Here is a 25,556-nt window from a genome sequence, read left to right on the forward strand (position 1 = left end):
ATACTCTGTTTATTTATCAAAGCTTCTTCCTCAAAATAGTATTGATTTTTCAATTCAGCATCAGTTATGGAGCTGGAGCCTTGTGCAGTGGGTAATGGGAATTTCTGAACGAGAGAACAGAAAATGCCAAGCTGGGGTTTCGTGAATGTCATCTGGTAGATTAACAAATGTGAGAGGGAAGGGCTTGTCAGGGAGCTTCTGTGCTAGAGGTGAGCACAGCTCCAGGAAAGGGTTGTTGTGGAGCTTGAGAGGACAAAGACAAACTGAGAGGCTATCAGGGAGGTGCATTTTTATGAAGCTTAAACATTTGAACAGCTGGGTGACAAAAATGCCTGGGGACTATCTTCCGCAGTCTCTCTGCGTAGTCTGCTTAGCGTCAGCTACCGAAATATCACCAGTTATTTCACTGAAGTTATCCCTAGAGGGGCTATAATGGGAGCGAATGGGGAGTATATTTTGGAACCAATTAGTCTTAAAAGTCTGTGTTTTTTTTTTTTTTCTTTTTCTTTTTTTGAGTACAGTCTTCAGGGAGCTAAGTACCATGTTGCCTAATGGGCTGGGTGTCTTCTATTGCCTGTACTCCATCTTCAGGGATGGCAGCTAAACATGAGTCCGTGGCATCTCAAATGAGATTTTAAAAGCCCGAGATTCAAGGAGCAAGGGGAAAAAAGGAAAGGGTTTCCCCAGCTTGTGGTTAAATGTACTGTACTACTGCATAATGGAAGAAAGCCTTAAGGGAAAAGGAGGCACCCCTGTAAAATATGAACATTACTGATATTAAATCTCTTAAAATAAGCGGTACAGTCTGAACGCCCTTTTTGTACCTTACCTCCTGCATTTTCTTGCTGTCCTCAGTTCAACATAGCAGGTACGTGTTTAGCTTTAAGGACTGGCTCTCATGAAGAGGGGTTTAGGCACTTGCTTAAAAGCTTTTCAGAAGTGGGACCCAGAAAGGCTGTAAAAGTACTGGGGTCCACATCGGCCTGCAGCATCTCTCGGGGTGTGAAGAGCACAGGGACTTCTGTGTGTGTGTGTCCTTGGAAAGCAGTTACTGAATTCCACCCTCAGCTGCTCCCGAGGAGCAGCCCCTGTCAGAGCTGCCACCAGAGAGACCACGAGGGTCAGGAGGGGACAGAAAGCCTCGCGCTGGCATCTGCAGACACCTCGGGGCGGCTGTGAGCTGTCGCTTCCATCCTCAGAGTTGAAAACAAAACTTGCGTTATGGCCTAGGCTAAACTCCCTTTTCAAGTGAGTATTAAACCTTTCTTCTTCCCTTGGCAGAGAAGGTACCTGCACCAGAACATTTCATTTAAAGAGATTTTTTTGCCTAAGTTCCTTCATGTACAAACCTTCTTTGCTTAAAGAAAACCTCACCTTGAATGTCCTCTATCAAGGAAAGATCTTTATTTTTCTTGATGTTGCTTTTAGCAAGCTGCCACAAGTGCGACGCGTGGAAGAGGTACACAGAAAGGCTCAGAGCTGACTGCTCGCGAGGCTGCTGTAATAGCTGCAGTACCTGTCTCTGAATAGATTTGAAATAGGCCTGTGTAGGAAAACAGTATTTTCAACATGCGGGCAATCCTGACCTTTTGGAAGTGCAGTTTCTTGAAATAGAATACAAAATGGAAATTTGAGTTCTTTTGCCAGAGTCTGAGTTGATATAAAAAGGTACTGAGCCATCAATGATTATTTTTATACTTCTGAAGCATCACGAAAGGTATTAAATATAGTGGATGTAAATATGCATGATCTATTTATTTTAATTAGCGAAATGAAACCAGGTATTTGAAATCGATTTCTTGACACTTTTCCATTTTCAATTTCTGTGAAAGACCCAAGTGTCGCATACTGCATTTTTGATGTGCAGGTTTTAAAATTTCACTCATAACTGTCATCAAATGAAATATACAATGAGTTTGTCAAGGCTGAATCTTTCTTTTTTCTTATTTTTTTTCCCCTCAGGTTCCAGAAAGCTGATCAGCTACCTGCATACAGCTCCTCAGCGATCCTCCAAGCCAGCTGCAGAATGCAGAGCGCTGCTGTTAGCCCTCGGGGTGGAGGTAGGCTGGTCCCATATCCGGGAGATATTTGCAAAGCACGTGGCAAGGAGAGCCCGGAGCCCCCCATGTTCCCTGCCCACCTCTGCCCCCGAGCTTCTGGCAGCCGGGGGTGCTCGGGGCTGGGATGTGGCTGGGGCTGCTGCTCTGGCTTCGTGTGGTGCCTGGCAGCACTCATTATCTACAGGACCAATTTGCTGCCATTCCGGTTTCACTTCAAAGCCCACGTTCTTCCTGTGGCTTTTCCTGGTCTCAGCTGGGGTCTTTAGTCATTTTCATAATGCAGCTGTACAGCAGCCAGAGCTGCTTTCTGTGTTCCGTGCATCCTTTCTCAATACCCCTGCGAGAGGAGGGAGATATGCTTGCATTACAAAAGAAGTGAGGCGCAATAAGGTTTCATCCAAAAAATGCCAACCGTGAGAACAGGATATTCTTGCTCTTCAGATGCATCCTGGCTCGGTGCTGGCAGCTGCCGACCTGAGCTAGGTTCCAGTTTGCTTTTCGGGTACACCTTAAACCATCCTGACAGCAAGGTCAGGAGCACAGAGCAAGCAAAATCTAATCCTGAGCTGTGGCTGTTCTTTCTTCCAGCTTTCCACGTCCACCTGCTGGTACCTGATTTGGCACCTTGGCAGTACAGTGTATATTTTGCTGTTTTAAAAGCAGGAAAAGAAGATGCTCTTCCTTGGCAAATTCCAGCTGGGGTTTGTCTGCTGGTTAACTAAGGAGAGGGATTTATTTGCTGCTGCTTTTCAGCATAGTCTGCTATTCTGTTAGCTGAGTAGGGAAACTAATTAGTAAACAATGGGGAAAAAATAAATTCTTATAATTATTCAATACTGAGCTGTGTACTGATTCAGGATCATACAGCCCTTGTTATCATGGGCTAGTAAAGCATGGGAAGGCTGACTGAGGCAAACAAAGGTTTTCTTGAGTATCTGAACGTTGTAGATTAAGCCAGGGAGGCTGTGTCTGCACACCAGGCACAGCTGTGGAAAGCAGAGTTATCCCTTCCTGTGGGACTTAGCTGATTAAAGAGCATCATGTTGGCGAAGCATAATTCCTTATCGCTGGCTTCTGAGGATCCGGCGTTCCTGACTATCCCTGTAATCCAGTCATTGCTGTGAAAAACAACACAAGTCTCTCCAGAAGCTTCTGAGTCCTAATGAAACAATTTAGTCAAATGGCAGATAATTTTAGCCTGAGATGAATATGACTTCCAAAATCCCTTCAAGATTTTATTTCTGTGAAGGATTTTGGGGTCTGCTGCCTGGCTTTTCAAATGCCACCTGTTATTTGGGCCAGGGATAAACATTAAAACACTGCCTGTGAAATATCAGTAGGTAATTATTAGCTCTGTGGGGAAATCTTTCTCCCAGTAAGGTGCACTCTCCCTAGGATTTCCCTGGCTTTGTTCTCGTGCAGGGACACGGGGCACACACAGCTACAGAAACCTCTCGCTGGGTTCCTGAGATGGCATCTTCAGGGGGGCATTTCCACTTAAACATCCTCTCTGCTGGAGCACGATGGATGTCGCCTCTGCGTGCACGGAGCAGAGCCCTGCCCATGGCAGTCTGCCTCCGCCTGCTGCTGCCTCTTACATGCCTGAAATCAGGAGGTGTCTTCCTCTGTCTCCTACACTTTCCCCTTCTCTTCATGCAGAATTAGGTACTTGGTAGGAATAAGTAATGTTTTGGGTTAAAAATAATAAAGAAGCTGCTTGGTGACAACAAAGCCAAAACAAGGCCATCTGTTCCTGAAGTGCAAGTGGGTTTGTGCTCAGCATACTCATTAATCAAGGCCAAACGTTTTGGAAAACCTTCCCATCCTTCCCCTTAATGTGACCTTCCAAATACCTTCAAAATATTGGTTTTGCCCCTTTTCAGTAAGAAACATGGCCACTGAGGGGTCTGATGGTTCTTGCCTGTTTGCCTGCTTATTTACCCTACTATAAAGCAGAAACAAAATGAGGTTTTTCTGCTCATTTTTGTGTATGTTACTGATCAAAGCTATATTAGCGCTCTGCCCTTTTTCTGGTGTGAACTGTTTTGACTCTTGACATCAGCAGCATTACCGAACTTGAATCATCAGGGATCTAACACAACTACCTCTAGCACGGAGGTTGTATAGACACCCCACAAACTGAATCCCTAAGCTGTCAGTGTGCCTAGCTTATTCTACATTAAAAACAGAATGAGGTCTCTGGACTGCCCATCCCAAAGCATGTTTAGCAAGAGAAGGCCTGAGGTTTGTTCTCAGACATGACACAGTCCAATTCCTGGAGACTTTTTTCAGGTATGTCCTTTGTGATCAGTCCTTCCAAATTAAAAAAGCAAAGTAAAGGGCTTAGGAATTTTGGATCAAGCTTATAAATTTGCATCAATATTTCTATAGCAAACAACTTTGGAAACTTTCTGGGGAAACATCTTGTTTCATTAAAGCTCCTCTTCATTTTTAGTATTTTATAAGGTAAAGTTTTTTTTTTCTCAGTCTGAAAACAGCCTGGTCTGCAAGCCTTCTGGAACTTCGCACCGTAGCTGGGAGGATTTGCTAAAGCCAGGGTTCTCAGTCTGAGCATGAGATAATTCAGACTTCTATTACTTACTGTTTTTCCATTATTTTTTTTTTTTCAGATTAAAATACTAGTAGGGAACTAGTAGGGAAATCATGAATCAGTTGGGCTTTAAAACTAAATGATGAGATGGAAGATTGACGAGATGCACTGATTTAACTTTTCCTTGGTCTTTATAGAGCTCTGTCTTCTACTTGCTGGCCTGTCGTGGTCTCAGCTTTCCCATCTGTTAAATGATGGCTATAATTAGCCCGTCTTTCACAACTTCTCATGTTTTTGCACTCTTGATACTGTATTTTGATTCCCAGGGAATAAATGTGAGAAACAAATAAGCCATTATCATTTCTGTACCTTTCTTACTTCTGGCTCTTTCCTCTTCCTCCTTCTCTCCCGCATTCTCGTGCTGCTGAACCTGAGAGGGCCTCGGCTCCTGTTGCTGTGAAGTTGCAGGGAAGTAACCCTGCGTGATGAATATTTAAGTGGAAAACCTTACTGAGAACTGCTGCTTGCCATGGTTACCTCGTGATTGGTTGCATATGCAAATAGTCTCTTGGAAGTAACATTAGGGAGGATGTATTATCTCAACTGTAAAATCGCTGGTATTTAAGCACAGAAGCAGTATGCAGTGACGAGCTATTCACTTCTGTGCACTAGCAGCAAGTGGAGCCCAGCTGTCTGAACAAGCTGCACGAGCCTAGGATGCTGGTTAAGGGCGAAAAGCGGGGTCTCAGTGGGACTTCTGTGCTGCGTGTTTTATGTGGATCATCAACAGAAACATACCCTACAAATACAAACACGTTCGTCTTTAGCAATCTGAAACAAATGGGTAAGGGGAGGGAAAGCCTGCAGTGGAAAGGAAGTTCTTATCCTCCTGCTCCCAGCCTAGGGGGAACCAGCAGCCCCAGGGCACCATATGGCCAGATGCACGAAACTTTCTGGAGAGGTAGCTTAATTGTGAGATGCATAACAGTAGGAATAATTGGTGTGCGACAAGAGTATCACTTTCCCCCTATACCCTATGACCATTTAATGTAAGTTCAATTTTTCTCTCAAGGAGAGAATCATACCAAATAACTGTCTTGCTCATCTGCTCCTGGAAGGTCTTTTGACAGGTAATTGGTGGCTTGCACTGACAAATCCACTTCTGAGTCCTTAGTAGTCTTGATGACTCTGCCTGCCTGCAGAGCTGGATATTAATGCCAGTGCAGACCATGTTCCTGGGAAAGCAGGATGAGGTAGACAAAAGAACTTCTTCCTGTACTGTATGGACTCCAAATATTTACCTCACCTAAATGAGAACATTAGATTCAAGACAATGGGAAAGGTTTTACATTGAAGATCCAGGAGAAAAGCTGACATGCAAGAAGATTAATGCTCATCTTGGGAGGACGGAGTGGATTTCATGTCTTAGTTTGCCAGATGACAATTTTTATTCCTAACTTTGGAAATTGGTCACTGTGATTTTGCAGCTTCTTGTTCTGCAAAGGTTAATGGTGATCCGTGTATCAGAGCATGTCAAAGTACTGGCCTGCAGCCATCTGGCAGTGCTTCCTTGAGGGCAGTGGTAAGACATGCAGTGTACCTGCCTATCTGCTTATTCCTATAGCATAATTAGTGCCCTGCATAAGCACTAATTACCCATTTGTGATTTTGCTGGGGGGAAATAGCATTTGATATTATGCTGTACTGAAAGACGGGGGCTTTTCTGCTTTGCTAAGCCCTTTAAAGCTCAAGCACGTGATCAAGTTGCAATGACACAGGAAGATGCATGGAATATTAGTGAGTGGATATCAGCTGGTCTGCAGTAAGCGTTTGCTTTTAGCCTATGACAAGCATAAGATGGAAGTTCCCCACACAGTGTGTTGGGATGCTATGGTACTTTTATTTGCTGTGGACCAGAAGTGACCACAGAGGCTGTTGCCATAGCTCAGTTGGTAGAAAAACTATTGCATGGTCAAGGCTAAGGCTGCTTTTTTTAACATTCAATCACTTTGATATCCTTGCGGTATGACAGCAGCTTGTTCACACTTTTAAGGTCCCTTTACTCTGCCAAAGTGTTGTAAAAATGCCCTCCTGTTCATCAGATTCATAGAAATAGTTTAAAAATCTGTTTTAAAAGCCTTCTGTAATCATTTGTGGCTTTACAGAGTAAGAGCAAACTGCCATAATTTTGATTTTCTAAGCTATGGAACTCTATTTCTAGTGTGATACTGCATAATGCAGAGATAAACACTGTAACCTAGACCACATACAATAGAACCAAGTACAAATCATTTTTTTTTTGCCATTTCTTTGTTCAAAGGGAAGTACATGGACCTACTGAATTAATTCACCATATACAACCTCGTATAAATAGTGGGGTATTAGAAACATCCGTGTAATTATCTAGTTCTCATCCGCAGGATGGAAAGGAATATCTCTTGTGTTCATTACTGGGACCACTCTGAATCACAGTGAAATTACAAAGCAAAAAATACGCGTGTTAAGACTTCCCTGTTATGGCAGAATAAATGCTTTGACAGGAGAGCTCTAACAGGAGTCTGTCATTGCTCCCCATCTGACATCCTCCCCTTTCAGCCGTGGCAGAGATTGCAGCAGGGAACCTGAGCTTTTTGCCTCCGTTATTGTAGAGTGCTGCTGCAGAAGTGAAGTGAAAGCTAATCTTTGTTTTTGTGGCTGACATTGCAGGATTCATTTCACTGTCTCTTTTTTGTTTTGGCTGGGTGTTTTGGAAGTGAAGGCCCAGACCACAAAGAATTCATACCAGACAGCCTAACATCGGCCCACCTACCCCCAGTCTAGCAGCTCTGAAGGTCTGAAGAGGAGGCGGCTTTCCTGAGCACCTAGAGAAGACTGCAGAAGTATCTCTTCACCTTGCTCCCATGTCCTCTAGGCCTCGTCTTTTTGTTGCCCAGGAGGTTCTGAATGGTAAATCAGCGACAGACACCGTGCAGAGACTCCTTTCTAGCCAGCCCCTACAAATGAGTTGAGGTGATTCATATCCCCAGTGCTTTTCTTCCTGGACCTTTATACAACTGTAATCCAGTGAAGTGTCAGTCTGGCTGGAGCCAGAGCCCTATAAAAGAGCTGACCCTGTCGTCTGTGTTGAAAATATATGACCGATTACTAAAGTATGGCTGCCTTGGAGGGCTCTAGCTGTAAAATACTGCCTAAGGGACTGAAAATGGAACAGAGATGATGAACGTGTAATTGCAGAATTGAGATGCTTTCCAGTCCCAAAGTAGCATTTCACAGCTATTACTGCAAATGAGAGAGAGCATTTACTTTACTATTCATGTTCCTATCTTTTAGAATGATTTTTATTTATTTTTATTTTGAAATGGGCCTGTGTTCTTAGATCTAAAAATGAAACACCATATGGTTTTGGGGGAAATTGCGAGTAGGCTCCTGTTTTTGCTTCACAGAGGGGATGAAAGGTTTCCTTAATCTAGTAAAGAAAAGCATAACAAGAACCAGTGGAATAAGCTAAAGTAAGATAGATGCAAATTAGGTGCAACGGTGTGGTTTGCCAGTGGAACACTCTACCAGGGGAAGTGCTATCTTCAGACTGAGACAGGACTCCTTTTGGAAGCTTTATTTTAGTCAAAGTTGGGTTTGTTCCAGGAGTAAATGAATAAAATGCAACGGCTTCTGTTAAATGTGGGAGATCAAACTAAACTGTTTGTTTCTCCCTGGTACTACAATCTCCAAGGATGTTTCTTGTTTTTCTGATTACAAGTTGTCAGGCCTCAGTTGGATAAACGTGTGTGCTAGATCTGAAGCCTTCTTAAGTAAAGAGGGCCTTGCATAAAGCTTTTTTACTAACTTGTTTTATATTTTACTCATACTCAGTTAACGTAAATGCCCAAATGGCACTTTTACTTAGTTGTTAATGTATCCTTTAAAAGCTGAAATGTCAAAATGAAAACTTGAAGCAGCTATTAAAAGAGTCTGTTAAAACTTGGCCTTGTTAGTAACCAGCAGAAATAAAAATGGAGCGGTGTAAGTTTAGTGTTTAGACAGCGTTGGCAAAAAAAGTCCTGGTGTGGGCAATGAATAAATGTTTTCACGTTGCTTTTTTGCTTTGTCTCTTCACAGGGACAAGTTTTATATAAAGACAGGAAGACACGAAGGAGGTGTTAGAACTCATGATCGCTCTTAGTGGGAACCATCAGATAGAGTGAAGTTGCTAGACTTGGTTGCTGACGCAGACCAGGAGATGTGCTGTGCGAGCACGGCAGAGCGGTTCCCGGGAGCAGTTCTCCTTTCTCAGGAGGAAGTTTTTTCCCATCCTGTTTCCCACAGAGAGGTTTGCAAAGGTGAAAGCAGAACCAGTACCAGTATTAGGCCAGAGGAACCTATTAGGAGGAACCTTTGCCCTCCTCTTCGTGGGAGGCAATGTTAGCAGCTAGGCTGGCAGCACTTTGAAGCAGCTTTCAGATGCTAACATTGATGTGATGGCCCCCCAGTTGGGAACTTCTGAACCAGCCTGGAGGGCTTTGAATGAGATTTTCACAGTCTGCTGGCAAAGGAGAGCAGTTCAGAATTCTGTTTGGAAACAATTTGCCCAGAGAACTCGTGGAGTCTCCCTCCTTGGAGGAATGGATGAGCCATCTGGCCGTGGGCACCCTGCCCTGGCTGGCCCTGTGTGGGCATGGACAAAATGACCCCCATCTCCCTGCCAGCCTCAGCCAGGCTGGGACTTGAGAGATGATTATACCCTGGATAGTCCTGAGATTCGAGCACAGAGGTGGGTGTGTGGGTTGGAACATGACTGCCAGGGACCACTTCTCAGTCATCAGATTAAAAAATAAAATAAATAATGTGGACAAGACAAATTGTAACCGCTGTGTGACACAGAGAACAAGCAGCAAGGAGATAGATGGGTGCAGTTATGAAGCATGTGAAATGTCAGTCAGTTGGTTTAAAAAGAGTAAAAGAGTCCTCAGAGAGACTCTTTTTATAATGAACTTATATGATCTGACAGTCACACATTCCAAAATTGAATTAATAAATCATTCACAGCACTGGTTGGAATAGTTAATACATGTTTTGTGCCCCAGCAGAGAGGAAAATGGCCTGCTTTCCTTGCTTTATGACATATTAGGCCTAAACAGAATTAATGATAAGGCTTTCTTACTTTATTTACTGTAGAGAAGCGCTGTTTCTAAGGGAATGGTAGAGGAGGAGGGGAGGAATGAGCTATGAATAGATTATTTTCCCAATATGGGATTTTAATAACATGCAGCTATTGTATTCATTGCCGTGTGTGCTGTGACAATGGATTCATGGGGAGATGATGACTTCACATGTGGTGAGCAGGTGACAAAACGAAGCTGCTGCAAATGAGTTGTCACGAGTGTAACAGTTGCAGGAATTCATGACCTGTGCATACCCTCTGCACCCATGTCTTATAAAAGCTGAAAGCACAAATCTCCCCAGCCTGTTTACTGACACAGACTTTGGCTATATAAAATGCTATTTATTTGCTCTGGTTCTGAAAAAAAAAAAGTTACACCTCTAGAGAAGTAAAAGATCAGGGTTGGGTGATAGGAAGAGCTGTATAATAAGTCTAGATTGCATGATGCTGTTAGTGAGCTGATTTCCTTGAGGGGAACTGCTCAAATATTTGGAACACCGTTCAAATCTTTCCTGGGGCATTCAACAAACTCCACAGAAGAGCATTCTGTTTTAAGCAGTCTGCTGTATGGGATGCTTCCCTGGAAAACAGGTAAAGCTGTCATAAGAAAAAATTACCTTGTCTCTGCCCTTACAGCAATTTTTCTCCCAGGCCCATGCACTCACTAAAGGAAATCATTTGTTCCTGTAATTGTCTCAATATTTTTGTCCATGCAAAGAGATTATAGAGCAGAGGATACTACGGCTAATTAAACAGCTAAAGATGGAAGTAAATAGATAAATCAGGTTTTCCCCCAGTTGCTGTAGAAGTTAATTATTGAAATGCTAAATGTATCAGACCCAGTGAATAATTAAACCAAACTGTAAATTAAACATCCCTTTGACATAAAATCTTGGGAAAGAACATGCTCGTTCCATTCCTCTGACACCAAAATACATCCCTGCTCTTTCCAGTGTAGGGCTTCCAGACTCTGGCAAAAAGCTTTCCCTTGCAACTAGAATATTGCTTCAGCAGCTTGCCTCCTCACTTGACATCTTTTTTTTTTTTTTTTTACTAGTGAGCTTGAAAAACTTTTAAAAAAAGGTCTTAAAAGTTATTTAGTAGATGTTTACCAGAGTGAATGTCAGGCCTCCTTGCTAACAGCAGCAGAGAAGGTGCATTAGGAGATGGCATGTGCTGCGCTTGTCGTGTTTCTTGCATCCTTCCTAAGCATCTGTCAGTGGTTGCTGGTAGAGAATGCAGTTAGCTGGGCTGGCTTGGCACCATAGGAGTTCATTCTGAGAATACAGCCTCAGCAGAAAGATCATGGAACCCTTCCTAGGTGGGATTTGGCTGGCTGAAGGGCTTCATTTTGCTCTCATGATCCACACCAAGCGCTAGCAGGACATAAAATCCAAACTTATTTTTATCAAGGTGCTGCCCCACGCCTCCCTCAGCCATTCCTTGCATCAGCTCTGGGCAGAGGGTCACAAGCGGTGTTCGTACGGCTCGTACCATTTATTTCCTGTTCATTGTAACCCTCAGATACAGTGCAGGGCACGCAGCAATGCGCTGAATGCCAGAGGTAACTTGAAGGGGATACATAATCAGTTTGACCTTGCAGCGTGTTCCTGAGTGTTTTTCCATAAAAAGGACTCCAAAGCTCCCCGTTTTGCAGAGCCCGGTCCCTTTTGTGGTCCCAGCTTCTTTAGACGCCCTAAGCCAGTCCATTAAAGAGGCGGTGCTGTACGGGAGGTGCGGAGCTGAGGCCTCCCTGAGCTTCCTTCCTGTTCAGATGAGCAGCGCGATTCTGCCCGCCCCGATCGCAGCCCCAGGTACTGAACCTGACCTCGGTCAGAGGTGCGTTGCATTAATACGCTGGGCTGTGAGCTGCAGTAACGGAGGGGATGCGTGTTCCCTGCAGCATTCCCCGTTAGACTGGCAGTAACCTGCAGCAGAGAGGGCAGGTGGACACCACGGAGCCGCAGTCCTGAGATCACGAGCCAGGGCCTTTGGACTGAGCTCTGCTCCGTGGCAGGCTGGAAAAATAAGGTGGCAGGAGCAGGGGGTCGCTGTCGGGTGCAAACCATTGCTTTCTATAAACTCGTTGCAGAAAACTAACCTCCTCCTAATTCTGCAGTTTTGTCTTCAGTGTCTTTGAGAACAGGGTGTGCGGTACAAATTGGAAACAGACAAACTGATAAATTTGGGCTCTTTGTGCTGTTTGGATTCATTGTTTTCTCTAATTTCTGGCAGTAGAGCAGCTTCCACATGGTCAGGATGCTACTCTTTAACTTGCCGTGGCGAAAGACAGAGCAGTCAAGATCAGTGTATAAAGGGGTCGTGACTTTAACCGTTCCATTTCTTTTACGTGAAAAAATAATCCTTATTTCAGCGTAAACAGGGATACTTATTTACGAAGCAAGACTACCCCTAAGAGTTAAATCTGCCTTTCAAATTCCTTTCAATTTCCACCAAAGTCTTGCTGTGCATAAAATCCACCCCTTTAAATCGGCATGGGCACATTGACTCCATCTAACCCAGGATCTGGCCCCGTCCATTTAGCCGGGCTGTGGGGGTCTGAAGCAGCTCCATGTGTTAAGTGGTCTGGCAGCACAGTGCTACTGGATGGAGCCCGGTGTGTCAGTGAGCTGAAATGGCCTTAAAATGGCCACAGTAATTCTCTCTGTAATTTGATTCTTAACATGCTAAAGCCACAACTGGAAAGAAAGGGCAGAAAGTTATTTTATGTAGATAAAAATAATGATTTTTGAAGCAAGCTGTCTTTTTCTTTTTGGTCCACGTTTATTCAAGGTAAGATTAATGAAATATTCAGCCAGCGTCACCCTGGACATGAACTCATCCTTCAGTAATTCATCCAACCTTTAATCAGACTTAAAAGAAAGTAATTGTCAAATTAATCCATCCCCTAGAGATGTTATTTTGGATCAATTTTTTATTCCCAAGAAGTCAAGCCACTGAGAAACTCAAGGTTTAGCTTCTCATTTGAGAGCTGTGATGAAAAGGTAGAGCAGTTTGGTCAGGCCTAAATGTTTTGTTGAAAGAGGAGAGCCCTGTGCACAAACACCTCCCAGGGGAAACTGGATTAATTTGTCATTGTATCTGAAAGGTGGCACTGAGGTCTTCCTGCCTTTGCAGACAGAAGTGGTGCATCTGCTCCTATTGATCACAGCTCATGTTGGTGGTTAAATTTGGAGGGATCTCTGGAGATCTCGTGGAGATCTGGTCCAGCCCAGAGCTCCAACAGGGCCAGCGTGGGCAGGGCCGTGTCCAGCCCAGCTTTGAGCATCTCCAGTGGTGGAGACTCTGTAGCTTCCCTGGGCAACCTGCTCAGAGCTCACAGCGGGGAGAATAAACAGTCTGATATTGAAGGGGAGCCCCCTGTATTTCAGTTTGTGCCAGTTGTTTCTTGTGCTGTCACTGGCTACTTCTGAGAGTCTGGCTCAGTTGTTCCTCATTCCCATCAGGAAACGGTGCAATGATTAAAAAAATAAATAAAAGTGGAGGCTGGGGAGGCAGAGACTAGAAAATAAGGCTTCTAACAGAGCCCGGCAGGCTGACCGGAGGATTAGAAGTTGTGAAAAGTTTCACTGCACAAGGCAGGGTTCTTCAAACAAGTGAGACTGCAAAAAATCCCCCGTTCTGGATGCCGTAGGCAATAAGGAGCTTGATCCAAAGTCAACTGGTAAACAGAATCCCATTCGTCTTTGAGGAATCTTGTTCTTAATCTCACCTCCTGCCTGAATCAGAGATGCAGCGTTAGCTCATTTCCTTCAAAGCAACATGCACTGAGTGGAATGGGAAATAGAATTTTTTCCCAAGCAAGTGTCTTGCCAACTAATCAAAGCTGTTTTCTTGAAGGCACCATCTATAAAAAACACTAAATAGCATCTGACTGTAATGCTGAATGTGTTTTCTTAGGTCTTGCATTGCAACTGCAAGGGTTTGCTTTCAGGGCTGTAGAAGAGGAGAATCTTTCAGACACACGAGAGGTAGAGAATCTGTGGGTTGTGAATTAAATAATTTTAGTGGCATTGCAAGAAAAATACACAGGAATGTGCTGTGTACTTTTCATGGGTCTGTTGGTAGCTGGATGCAAGAAAGATGCGAGTGTGTAAAAAGTGCAGCTGTGATTTCGGGGGCCTGGATTGTTAGTTTGCCTAGTGGGGGCTACCTAAGATGCACCAAATACACATTCCTCTTCAGAATGGTGTCATGCAGGAATAAAACAATGGTCCTTGAGGTACATGAGCTCTTAAAAAGGACCAAGAGATCCAAAATAATTCTTATCCTAGGAAGCAGCTTCTAGGAGCCTGACAGCCAGCCCTAATGCTTCATTTCTGGGCCGTAGAGGTTGCTGCATTAGCGACGGTTAAACCCCCAGGTGTGTTTGCAAGCATAAGTTAAAGTTGATAAAGGATAAATGTTTTGTAATCAATATAAAGCTCCGTTTTTCACCTCTTCATGTCTCCCGTGACAGCTTGTATGTCTGGAGACAGTACATACATGATGATAATTCTTGATGATACCTGAAGCCTGGGTTATGAATCTCTTCTTTTATGCTACATAATTGGTAATGATCATATAGATGCTTCCCAGGGGGCTCGGGAGGCGGGGGGTGTAGCAGTAGGGAAGGATTGCCGTGTAAACTGACCAGCGCGGAGCTGGCAGACCATAGCCTGGTGCTCAGATGCTGCAGGGCAGGCAGCTGCCTGTCTGTGGTCCGAAATGACGGAAATGCTGCCCTGTCCTGGCACGCAGCGAAGCTCGCAGTTTAGTGGCAGCTCTAGCTGCTCCAAACAGGAGCAGAAATCCTGTTTGCAGATCAACTGTGTTTTTATCGAGTAACAGATACTGGCAACATGCTGTCGTCTTCAGACATAAACCACATCTTTATCCATAAATGTATTAGTAGAACTTCTAGCCAAAGCATTGGCATCGTTCCTGAATGCTTACAGCAGCTGAGTGTGGGCTTGGAGCTCCTGCTGAGACCCATAAGTTGAAGCCCTTCATCTGACCAGTAGCCTCGAAGAGGCTTCCTAGGCTAAGAAAAGATTCCTTTTAGCACTACGTATTTATCTTTCTCTTTCCCCAATCTTTACTTGACATCTTGTCTTAAAACTTGGGCTAAATGCCTTTTTCTTTCTGTAAAAATCCATGTCCAAAAAAGCCCATCTGTCTCTGTCATGCTCGAAAAGAAACGCTGATGAAATATCATGAAGCCAGATTTTGATTTTACTGACATTGGGGTAAATCTGTTAATTCTTTTTTTTTTTTTTTTTTTTTTTTTAACCCAACAGTAATAGAATCCTTTATATTTTTTTTTTCTTGTGTCTACAGCAATTATGCACTTTTTTTCTAAAAGCCAGGGTCCTGTTTAGACAGGAGGAGGAAGGGATTTTGGAGAAGTTCTTTGAGCGTGGGAAAATTGATGTCCTTAGTTCTATGAAGTCATCAATTCCCCAGTGACTGTGCACAGCTCCACTGTAAATCTTTGCCTACAGTGAGATCACTGCGAAATGAACTTCAATGGAATAATCAACTTTAAATAAAACTGCTTCAACTGTTAAAAATAGAGAGAAGTTCAATTTCTGAACCGTAACTTGCACCATTTGAATAGAAAGGTAAAATGGTTGCTTTTACTAATTTACTCAGCTGTGGTGGTTGTAATGACACCTTAGATAATAGCAGAAAGATGTCTTTCCTGACATTATTTCTTGTACACATAATTACTACTCACTGATAACAGTGCCTGCATTTTTAATGGGCAAACGTTGCCCATGTCCTCTAAATTTTGAGCAATCTGCTTTTGGAATGATTTCAGTCACTATTTAAACTTCGGCTGATAAAAGCTTTATTGTCAGAGTTCCAGTTCCTTTCTGCAGTTATTTCTGTTAGCTAAAGGACAACCTATTATGCGGGGGGGCAGTGGCAAAAGGAATCCTTTGAAGGAGGATGTTTTGTAGAAATTAGATTTCCCAAACCTGATGATTGAGGCTTTGGTAGGGAGGAGGCTTAATTGTGTGCATGTCATATGCAATCATTACTAAACAAAACACTGTTTGAAAATATATCCATTGATTAAATGGATCTGCTTTAAATCGTATGGTTGGTTGAAGCCAGTAATGCTTTGGATTTCTAGTTGCTTTGCCCTGAGCAAGTAATAAAGGTCTGGGAGGAGTATGGCTGGCAAACAGAATTTGTTAACGCCGCTGATGCCACTGTTAATCCCGTGGTCCTTTCCAATGTTTTGTGACACTTGCATACGGTAATGTCAAAATAACCTTGTTAAGGAGCAAAGTTAACCTGACCTTCGAAGCACTTAGGCTCTTCTATTTAATGAGGTCTGATTCATCGTTACATTTGTCATCGAGACCTCTGCAGATCAGTCCGAATGGCTTGCAATGGTGTGTGTATAATTTTGAGAAGAAACCCAAGGCCACATCATTACTTGCTGTGTAAATAAGCAAAGCTTCCCTGATGTGATGGAAGCCTGCGGACGTACAGTAGCTGAGGGTCTTGCCTTGTGGTCTAACTTCACTCAGCTACAAGAGAGCTGCTTAAAATTTCCCTTCTGATGTTAACAGAAAATGTGGAGAAAATTGAGATTTTGTGGCTTTTATTTTCTGGATATATTTCTAACAAGCATGGAAAAATTCTACATTCTCTGCACTTTCCCAACAGCCTTTGAGTATGGGTGTGTACGTCACTGACCACTCAATAGCATTGAATGTGATGTCCAGCACGACTACCTTTGTGCTTCTGGGAATTCAGAGCATCTCATTTTATTAATTGCAGTTCTCTGTCATCAGCAGCAGACTGGATCAAAGAACTATTGGACAAAGAACGGCTTTTGCTCCATGAGTCTACCATATACGTATGGAAAAGACAGTGCTGGAACAGAAGACAAATGGAAAGGTAAGTTTACAAGTTCCTTTTTGTCCCAGGTTGGACAAGGCCCCGGGCAACCTGATCTAGTGGGTGGTGCCCCCGCCCATGGCAGGAGCATCGGAAGTGGATGATCTTTAAGGTCTCTTCCAACCTGAGCCATTCTATGCTATGATTCTATGAAAGCAAATGTTTTTAGGTCATTCAGGCTTCTGCATACCTCACACCTGAAATATTTAATACCAAGTAACAGGTAAGTTTCCTTGATCTTACATTGATTATCTTCCAGCTGATTCCCTTTAATTTACTAATCAGAGAAGACAATAGGCTCTGAATTAACAATTCTACCTTTGGTTATTTTAAGTATTTTACTTGGGAAAAATCATCAGCTGGTTTGGCTGTAGAAGGCTGCAATGGGTAAAATAATGCATTTGGAAAAAAAACACTCTGGGACTGTATGGAATGCAAAACCATTCTGTGATGCGCAGAAGAAAATATTCTCAGTTGATTCATTCTACTTTTCTCAGCGTTGCTGCCTAGAAAGCTCTTGGATCTCTTCAGAATTATATCAGTACTTCAAGTTGTATAAACTTTTGTCTCCAAAAGAATTTAGCACTACTGAAAAGAGGTTCTTGGTGTAGAAGCAATGAAATAACAACATTTGTTGATGTATTTTTGAACTCTGCTTCATTTATCAATAGCTTTAGTGATGCTAATAGCAATAGAAGAGTTGAAATGCGAGGCTTCTTTGGCTTCTTTTTAAAAGCAAGTAGTTTTTTCCAGTCTGTTACAGCCATGTTTCCTTTAAGACATTCTTTCTCAGTGACTGCAATGAGACAGATTTGTATTTATCACTGATGTTCTGACCTCAAGGAAAGACTGAAAATCAGAACTGAGCTTGTTAGGCAGGTATGTTTTTGAACATACTTACACTCTAAACATTTTGGTTTTATCTAATGCACTGCAATTATTGCTGTAAGTTTTCACTGGCTGCATGAACATAGTCACCTTGACTTAATGCCTGTATGTCTTAATATGCTGTAATAATGATTTCACACATTAATTGCATTTCTTAATTGGCTTATTAACATCCTTTGTTTTTGTATTTTGCGGGAAGATGCCTAGAAGTGTGCTACCTTTTTTTCAGTGCTATTCACTATTGTGTTTGGGTTTTGTATGCCTACTGCTCATCTATTTAAAACAAACAGCCAGCGTTCTTTATCTCTCCAACATAAGCAGCTGTAGCTTACTACAGTCTTCTGACACCCTTCCAGCCAGGTGAGTGCTGTTATGCAACCAACCTGATGAAAACAATTAATTCCCACACACAGCAAATACTGACGGTTCCATAGCTAAATGCTGCATGATTTTAATACAAATGGCTTTGCTAGTAGCCAGCCAGTGTGCTTAATGGGCTTAAACAAAATATTAACAAATGACTCATGCTTTGTGTGGGCCAAAATGTCACTACCATTCTGAGATAGTGATGCTTGACCTACTTACATCTTTATCTGCAACGTGCCTTGTCCATTTCTCTTCCTGTACTACTTCATTTGTAGCCTTGCTTGCTCCGTCAAGCCTCTAACATACGCTGCAGTCACTTGCTGTCAGAAGCATTCACCCTTTCTTCCATCACTGCTCAGGAAGCCCATATCAATAAGATACTGTTGTTACATAGCTGTCATTTCTGCCCTCCAACAAATCTTGTCGCTGCAGAGCGTCTGGAGGTTGCAGATGCCTAATAATGTTCTTCCCTGCTCTGTCAATTGATTTCAAGGCTGCACACCCTTGTCAGACTGAATGCATAGTGCAAGGTGCAAGGAGCCAGCCTGTGCAGAGGTTTTGTGGAGATCCTGGCAGTTCCACATAACACTCTTTTATCAACTGTTGTTCATCTTCCCCACTCCGTTGCCCTGGTATTTATTTCTTAAAGGTCTGTCATCCCCTCTGTTTATGGGCAGGCTGGAAGGCAGTTGAAGTCCTCTGTCCATTCTCCACTGAACCATTGCTGTGTTTGGAGAGTCGAGCCCATGTGAAGCTGTCTGCAGAGCACCCTCTGTGCAGAGGTCTTGGTACAGGATGAGATGGCTGAATCTGATGGATGCACAGGTCTAAAATGGAATTCACCCGCACCAAAGCCAAGTTCATAGCCAAAAAGCACTAGATACACATTAAACTCCTCCAGAAGTGGGGTGAGATTTTCAGTTGTCTGAATCTACCTCTGGGGTTTGGAAACATTTGTGGTAGAAGATTCACTTGCGGTTATACTGACAGGTGTTTTTCATTTTAGATGGGAAAAAAGTCTTGCAGATTATCCTATGGAAAGGAAAATCCGACCCTACCCAACCCAATTAAAATTCTACTTAAATTTGCATGGATATGGGGAATAAAAACATCTGATTTGTGATAGGAACAGGTTCACTGTCTACACTGCAATGTGATGTCAGACTGCAGCTTAGTAGAACTACCCCAACAACTATTAAATTCTTAGCTCTAGTAAATGAGGTGTGTAAGTTGTACAAAAGAGGTTGTGCAACTTAAATGTAATTACATTTTTACCAGTATCACATTTCTACCTGGTGTGCTCTTGTGTGACTGGCTGCGGGTTCCCCGAGCTGCAAAGTTCTCTGACCAAGGGATTTTGTCCATGCAAAACGACTGCAGTAGGAGGTGGCGGTGTTTGGCCTGGTGGAAAGAAACAGAAAAGGCTTTGGGGTCCATATATCTGATTTTGATTTCTGTGCACATGCACGCATACTTTTTGAGAGCCTCTGATGTTACTAATACTGTCCTATCTCTCAGTCTCTTCTGAACTTGTCCAATGCACTCAATAAGAAGGCATATTAATCCTGGGGATGGAAATGAGGGGCAGAGCTGATACATCAAGATATAAGTGTAAATGCATTTCTAGTGAACACACATTGTGTAAATTAATGGCAGTGTCACTGGCTGGGGGATAATTAAAAAGACAAAAGAGGAGAAAAAAGGGAGGAAGATCTCTTTACTGGATTGTTAATTATATGTAGCCTCATTGAAAGTAATGCGCCATTACTCTGGCAAAGTGCAAGAATCGCCACCTTTTGCCCCCCCCCTACTTTCTTTTGTCTCAGTCCTTCTGTCCGAGCTCTTACGACGTGGCAATAGTTGAACACTTGGATGAACTTTCTAAAGCTTCTGGGAGCCATTTTCTGTTCTGGACTTGGCCTGTTCTACCTTCTTTTTGATGCTTCTTTACCAAACTGCAGGAAGGCCTCATTTGGAACGCTTCATGCGGAAGAAAAAGCAGTGTTTAATGGGGAGAAAGGTAGTGAAATAGATCCAAAGGGGAGGATCAAAAGGGAGGGGTAAGGATTTAACTGTAGGTTCATGGTTTAGGCGTGCATCTTGGATAGCAGAATTGTTTTATTCCTACCCATATCACAAGGTACTGGTTTGAGCAGGAGCAGCTGCATGGAAGCCTGAAGATTCAGTGCTTCTGAGCTCTTTAGTCATGACAGCAATTAGAAACTGAGGCAAGGTAATTTGGCAAATCTGAAAGAAGAAAATTAAGACCTGTGTATCAGACAGAGAAATAGGAAGGTCTAAGATCTTGATTAAAAAGCACGAAAGACAAAGCATCTATATTTCCCTGAATTAAGGGAAATCTTGGGCAGGCTGACATGATTCCAAATTGAATTTATCATTTGTGCCCTAATGACATGAATATTCCAGTGACAATTTCAAGGTATTGGGCAACTCATTTGAGAGAATTTTCATTCATCATATTGACAGTGATGTTAATCAAATTGACTATCCTTAACAAAAAGCCCTGCTTCATTTGAAGTATATTGCTTTTCTGCCTGAGGGGAACACTTACACAATTAACAAAACCAGATCGAATGCTAATAAAGAAAACAAATGAAGATTTATGCATAATCTACAAAAGGACTGCAATCATTTAATTAAGAGTATATATAGCAGTCTTTGAAAGAGAGTAAGTATTAGTAGTGATAAATGAAAAAAGGCCTTTGTGTGTTCGAATGGCAGTCAGGGAAGCAGATGGTTTCTTCTGCAACTTCAGTTTTAGTACTGCAGGACCTTCCATTGCCGATGAGATTTTATTGCTTTAGATAAATCCCAAACTCGGCGCTTCTGCTTTGTATAGTGTGCTGCTTAGGAATGGAGTTAATTTATATCATCTTCTGGGGGAGATGGTTGTCTAGAGGTGCAAGTGCACAGAAATTCTGAAATTTTGTAGAAATATTATTTCTGAGCTTTTTTAATAAATGGTCACATAACATAATTGAATCCATTAAGATGTTCATTTGCGCTGAGCACACAGCAGGTATACTGCCTCGACACACAAAAAGGGACAGATGAGTGTTAGCTGGCAGTGTAAGGGGAGTTTATTCTAACATGCCCTAGATGTCAGAGGTGCCAATCTTTAAATACCTTGTAAAATGGAAATGGCTAGTCTAATAATAGTAAAACTAAGAAATTTAGAGTCTGTTGTGCTGGGCTTTTATAATTAGTTTGGGATTCAGTGGGTAGTAATAGATGGAGCAGGTTAAATTCATCCCTGCTCTAAGCATGGGCAACTCCACCGAAGTCAATAATTATGTTTTCATTTACAACCATTATTGAATTTGGCCTGGAATCTGGAAGGGAGCGAATGATGCAGACAGGATGGATTCAGCCGTAGCGGCAGCTGACGGGGAAGGTGGCTGGCAAGTCGGGAAGCTGTCGTGAGTTCGGCTGATAGGGCCTGAGCCAAAGGCAATTGAAGTCAATAAAAATGAGGCAGCTTTGGTGCTTTGTGGGGGATGGTGTCAGGCTTGATCTTACACGTTCTGTTACTAATGTCAAATTTAAAGAGCATGCAGGTGTTGTGCAGACCTGGGTGTATATTCAGAGGTTTATGACTTGGTACAGGGATCAGATTTTCAAGACAGCTCAGACCATGCTGCTGGCCAAACTTGGAAGTGTTCCCGGCGTGGAACTGTGTACGTCTGTGCACTACTAGCGTGGTGTCTTTGAGACTGGATGCCTATAGCTGTGGGGTTTCTGGGAGCCAAAATCTGAATCTGATTTTAAACAAGCATACCCCTTCAGTTTGTACAGAAGTTTTATTACAACAAAATACTCATCAGCTGTGTGGAGCTTATTAAGAAAAAAACTTTTTTGGGAGGGACAACTAGCTAAAAACTCTTGTCAGCTTTGGCTTTGGTTTCCTTGCAGTCCCCTGTCACATAGGATAAATGGTAAAGGATAGGGTAAATGGCAGTGGCTGACACTATTCAAGATTTGTCTCCCCGGGTAGACGAAGGTGTAAGAGAATGGGTAAGAAAAAACACTTTGAGAAATGAGATTTAATAATCCCAAGGCAGTTGGCTGATACTCAGTGGTATTCACTGACCAGTGCCAAATTAAAAAACAAAATCAAAAACAAAAACAAAAGTTCTTTCTCCCTGTTCCCTTCTGCCCAGCGAATAATTACAAAGTTATGCATTTTGTTAAATGATTTGTTGCACTGACGATTGACATCCCAGTCTCCAGCTTTACAGAGCTTCTTCATGCCTGGTGTTGTGGCTTTCAGATTCCTGAAAATTCATGCCAGCGAGTTCAGAATCTTTTAAAATCCTCAGAATATCAGAGGAATTACCTTCCAGTCTGCCAATGTGCTTTGTGTCAGGTACTGCAGAAACTACCTTCAGGAGGAAAGAACCGTTTTCCTGTGGCATGTTTTCTCTTCAGCCCTTTTATTAAACTGCCAATGGTTAAAAAGCGATAGACGAATTTTAATTACTGTCGTCTTAGAACAGGGTTTGTTGCCAGTTCTTTGACCTACAGTAACTACATGACTGTAGGAATCTGACTCCAGATTTGTATTTTATCCACATCAGTGTCCTGGTGAGTTGGAATGAGACTTCTCAAAGCATCACTGTAGCCAATTCTTACATTAGGTATTAACAAAAAAAAACCACCTCAACAACAAAACATCAAACCATGATGCTTTTTCCCCCTTCCACCTTAAAATGTCAATTCCTTTGAGCTTCTGTAAAAATCTGTGTTTTCACATAGCCCTGTGGGTATTTTTCTATGACCTTAGAGTTTCTCTTTCACTTACAGAGTGCACGTTTTGTCTTAGTGTTCCATGTTCCTCTGGTTTCCCAAGGCTGGGTTAAATCCCACTGAGAGCAAGGCAGAGGCTGTGTGTGTGTGTGAAGCTGTGTGGCAATTGGCTCTGTAGTGATAGCAAATCATGTATTTATCTATTGAGATACAGATATATTAAAAACTGGAAGGAGGTTCTGCAACCTTTAAATCCTTTCATGTCACTTTATGTTCCTGCTGTTAAGCTTTTGCTACGTTAATGTCATCCTGGGTTGGTAATATTTACAGCACCTAAATCAGTGTTGAGGACACACAGAATATTGCAGGATCAACTCTACTTATTTCAAATGCACTTTAATATTTTGACTGCCTGGCCAGAGTTTGGGAAATAACTGTGGTAGAATGATAATGAGAAGTTTAACAGTTTTATGATGGTTGAAGCGGACTTTATGGAAGTTGATAAATTTCATCTTGTAGGTTTCAATTTCTCATTCCCTACAGAGAAATGGGGAGAATACATTGATACTGCATTTCAAATTGGCTAGATCAGAAGGAACAGCAGCTAAAATCCATTACAACCCAATTACATCTATCAGCTGAAGCTGTGTGCATTCATTCGTGAACATCAGCATTTAATCCATAAAGAGGAACTAATGAGAAATTTGAAAATGGAATCCATGCATCAGTAACTTTGGAGAGATTTTGCTGGGATTAATGAACTGCCAGAACATTGTCAACACAGTGAAAACCTATTCTCTCTAGGTTTGTTTACTGACCAAAGAAAGATTTTTTTTTCCCTGTTCTCCCTACTCGACAGCATGTTTTTGTCTTGTTGGTAGTTCCTTTTTTTTACACTCTTGGTGCAGGAAGTGACACTTTACTCACTTGAAGGATCAAACGCTTGTTTCTTTTCCATCCTGTGTGCGTCTGGCTGGATGCTTGGCTAGCTTCTGAAGTCAGATACGCTGCAGATGAACCTCTACTGCATCACTACCTCTGCAAAAATGTCCTCTTGCATAGGTCTACAAAAGACAAAGGCATGTGGGCTAGACCATATTTTGTAACACAGAAAGAAGACCAAGGTATCAGCCATGAAATTTTATGTAGTACTATAGGCAAGTTGTTGAAGAGTTGCTAGTGTTCATTTGTAAGTTCACCTTTAAGATTCCTTTGCAAAATGCTGTGCTAGCTAATGGATTTTCTGATTCTCTAGAGCTACCAGTCGGTATCTTTCCCGCGTTGTGGATAAAAATGAGCCCAGAGGAAAGCTGATCCCTCTAATGGGAATTAAAGCATATAGTAATTGCAGAGATATGGCTAGGCTAGCGTGTATAAACAAGGCAGTAAACAATCACTCATCAAGATGGTGCATTTAAATGACAGCAAGTGCAGATTATTTTTCTGAATGCTCCAAGGTGTAATATTGATACCCATCTCTATCAGTTAATGACCTAAAACTGTATTTGTATTTGGGGTGTAGCTAAAATGAGTATTAATTTCTACAGGCATTTTACCTGGAGATGCTTTAAGAACATGTAGGTATTTCAGGACCAATCAGTGAAAATTCCTCTGAGCTTTTTTTGCCTATGGATGTTCTGCCTGTTCCAAAATAAATCTCCTTTATATTCTGAGCCTTATTTTTTCCTTGCTACCCAAGTGGTCTAGTAAGGTTTGATGGCTTAATATTTATTTCCTATTTATTTTGATAGATCTCTGTCATATTCACCAGCTGGATAAAGTTCCTATGCTTAACAGCAATATAGCAATATTTCCTCCCAGGAATCATTCCTTTCCACGTTTAAGCAGCAGAGCTGATCTCCGAGTAGACAGATCTGACAGGTAGCTCCTCCGAGATCCCCTTTCCAATTGCACTCTTGATGCAGACATGACAGATTCGGGAAGAAAAGGATGGTGGGGAGAAGGCAGGAGAATGGAAAGCAGGAGAGGGAAAAAGAGAAAGCACGCCATACGATGTGCAATGTATTTCAGCATTAAGCAATAAAGGATGGAGAGAGGTATGAAATAGAGAGCTGCAGAACAAAGAACTAGGGTCAAAACCACCTAGGCTAAAAGGTGGTTGCAGCATCTAGCACATTAAGGAAAAATATGGAGGAGAATGGAACGAGAAAGGAATCCTTAGTGACTTCTTGTGTGAGCTGGAGCAAATCACTGAAACGTGATGTGCTTTGGTCTCTGCCTACAAAAGCAAAAATGTTCAGCAAACTGAACACCTCCCAAATGAGGCCAAAGTGACATCTCTACAAGTCGACCAAATGTGTTGCAAAAGACCCCCTGCTTTCCATGAGGGTGCTGTGCAGAGACATTGGTTGGCATGCTGTGAATGTTTGGTTAGGCACAGCGCTGTTTAGGTAGATCCAGAATGCTTCTGGCTGAAATGCTGTTTGAAGTACCTCTGCCGTGCTTTACCAAATGTAGATGTGCCCAAAAAGATACTAGCACGTTGACAAGAAGTGAAAATGTTTAGGCAATAGGAAAGGCAGTTGCTGTTCCCTCTTCAGCCACTTAGTGACTTTGGGCACGTTGTTTCACACCCCAATATAGTAATTTGCCCCCTGTTGTTCTACACTGATAATATTTGCCCACTCAATGTAACAGATTTCTTTTTAGAATGAACAGATACTTGAACTGTTTAGAAACCTGCTCACAAATGTTGCATTTAAAGAGCAATTTAAGATGAGTAAATTGGGCTCACTTGCTAGATCACAAGCAGAAAAAACCTTCACAAAGATATGTTGGGACAAAAGCTACAAAGAACAAGGAATTAGGAGACCATAAGTGTGAATAA

At 42.4% G+C, this 25,556-nt stretch overlaps 1 long non-coding RNA gene across 1 annotated transcript; it reads left to right on the forward strand.

Moving 5' to 3' along the window:
• Window positions 1-1,962: 1,962 nt before the first annotated feature.
• Window positions 1,963-23,873, forward strand: LOC118177531. The gene is made up of 3 exons (XR_004755840.1): window positions 1,963-2,060; window positions 16,568-16,687; window positions 22,766-23,873. It is a non-coding gene; the product is annotated as an uncharacterized LOC118177531 (long non-coding RNA).
• Window positions 23,874-25,556: the final 1,683 nt, after the last annotated feature.

The sequence above is a fragment of the Oxyura jamaicensis genome, chromosome 22 (assembly GCF_011077185.1).
Source record: "Oxyura jamaicensis isolate SHBP4307 breed ruddy duck chromosome 22, BPBGC_Ojam_1.0, whole genome shotgun sequence".
Lineage (NCBI taxonomy): Eukaryota > Metazoa > Chordata > Aves > Anseriformes > Anatidae > Oxyura > Oxyura jamaicensis.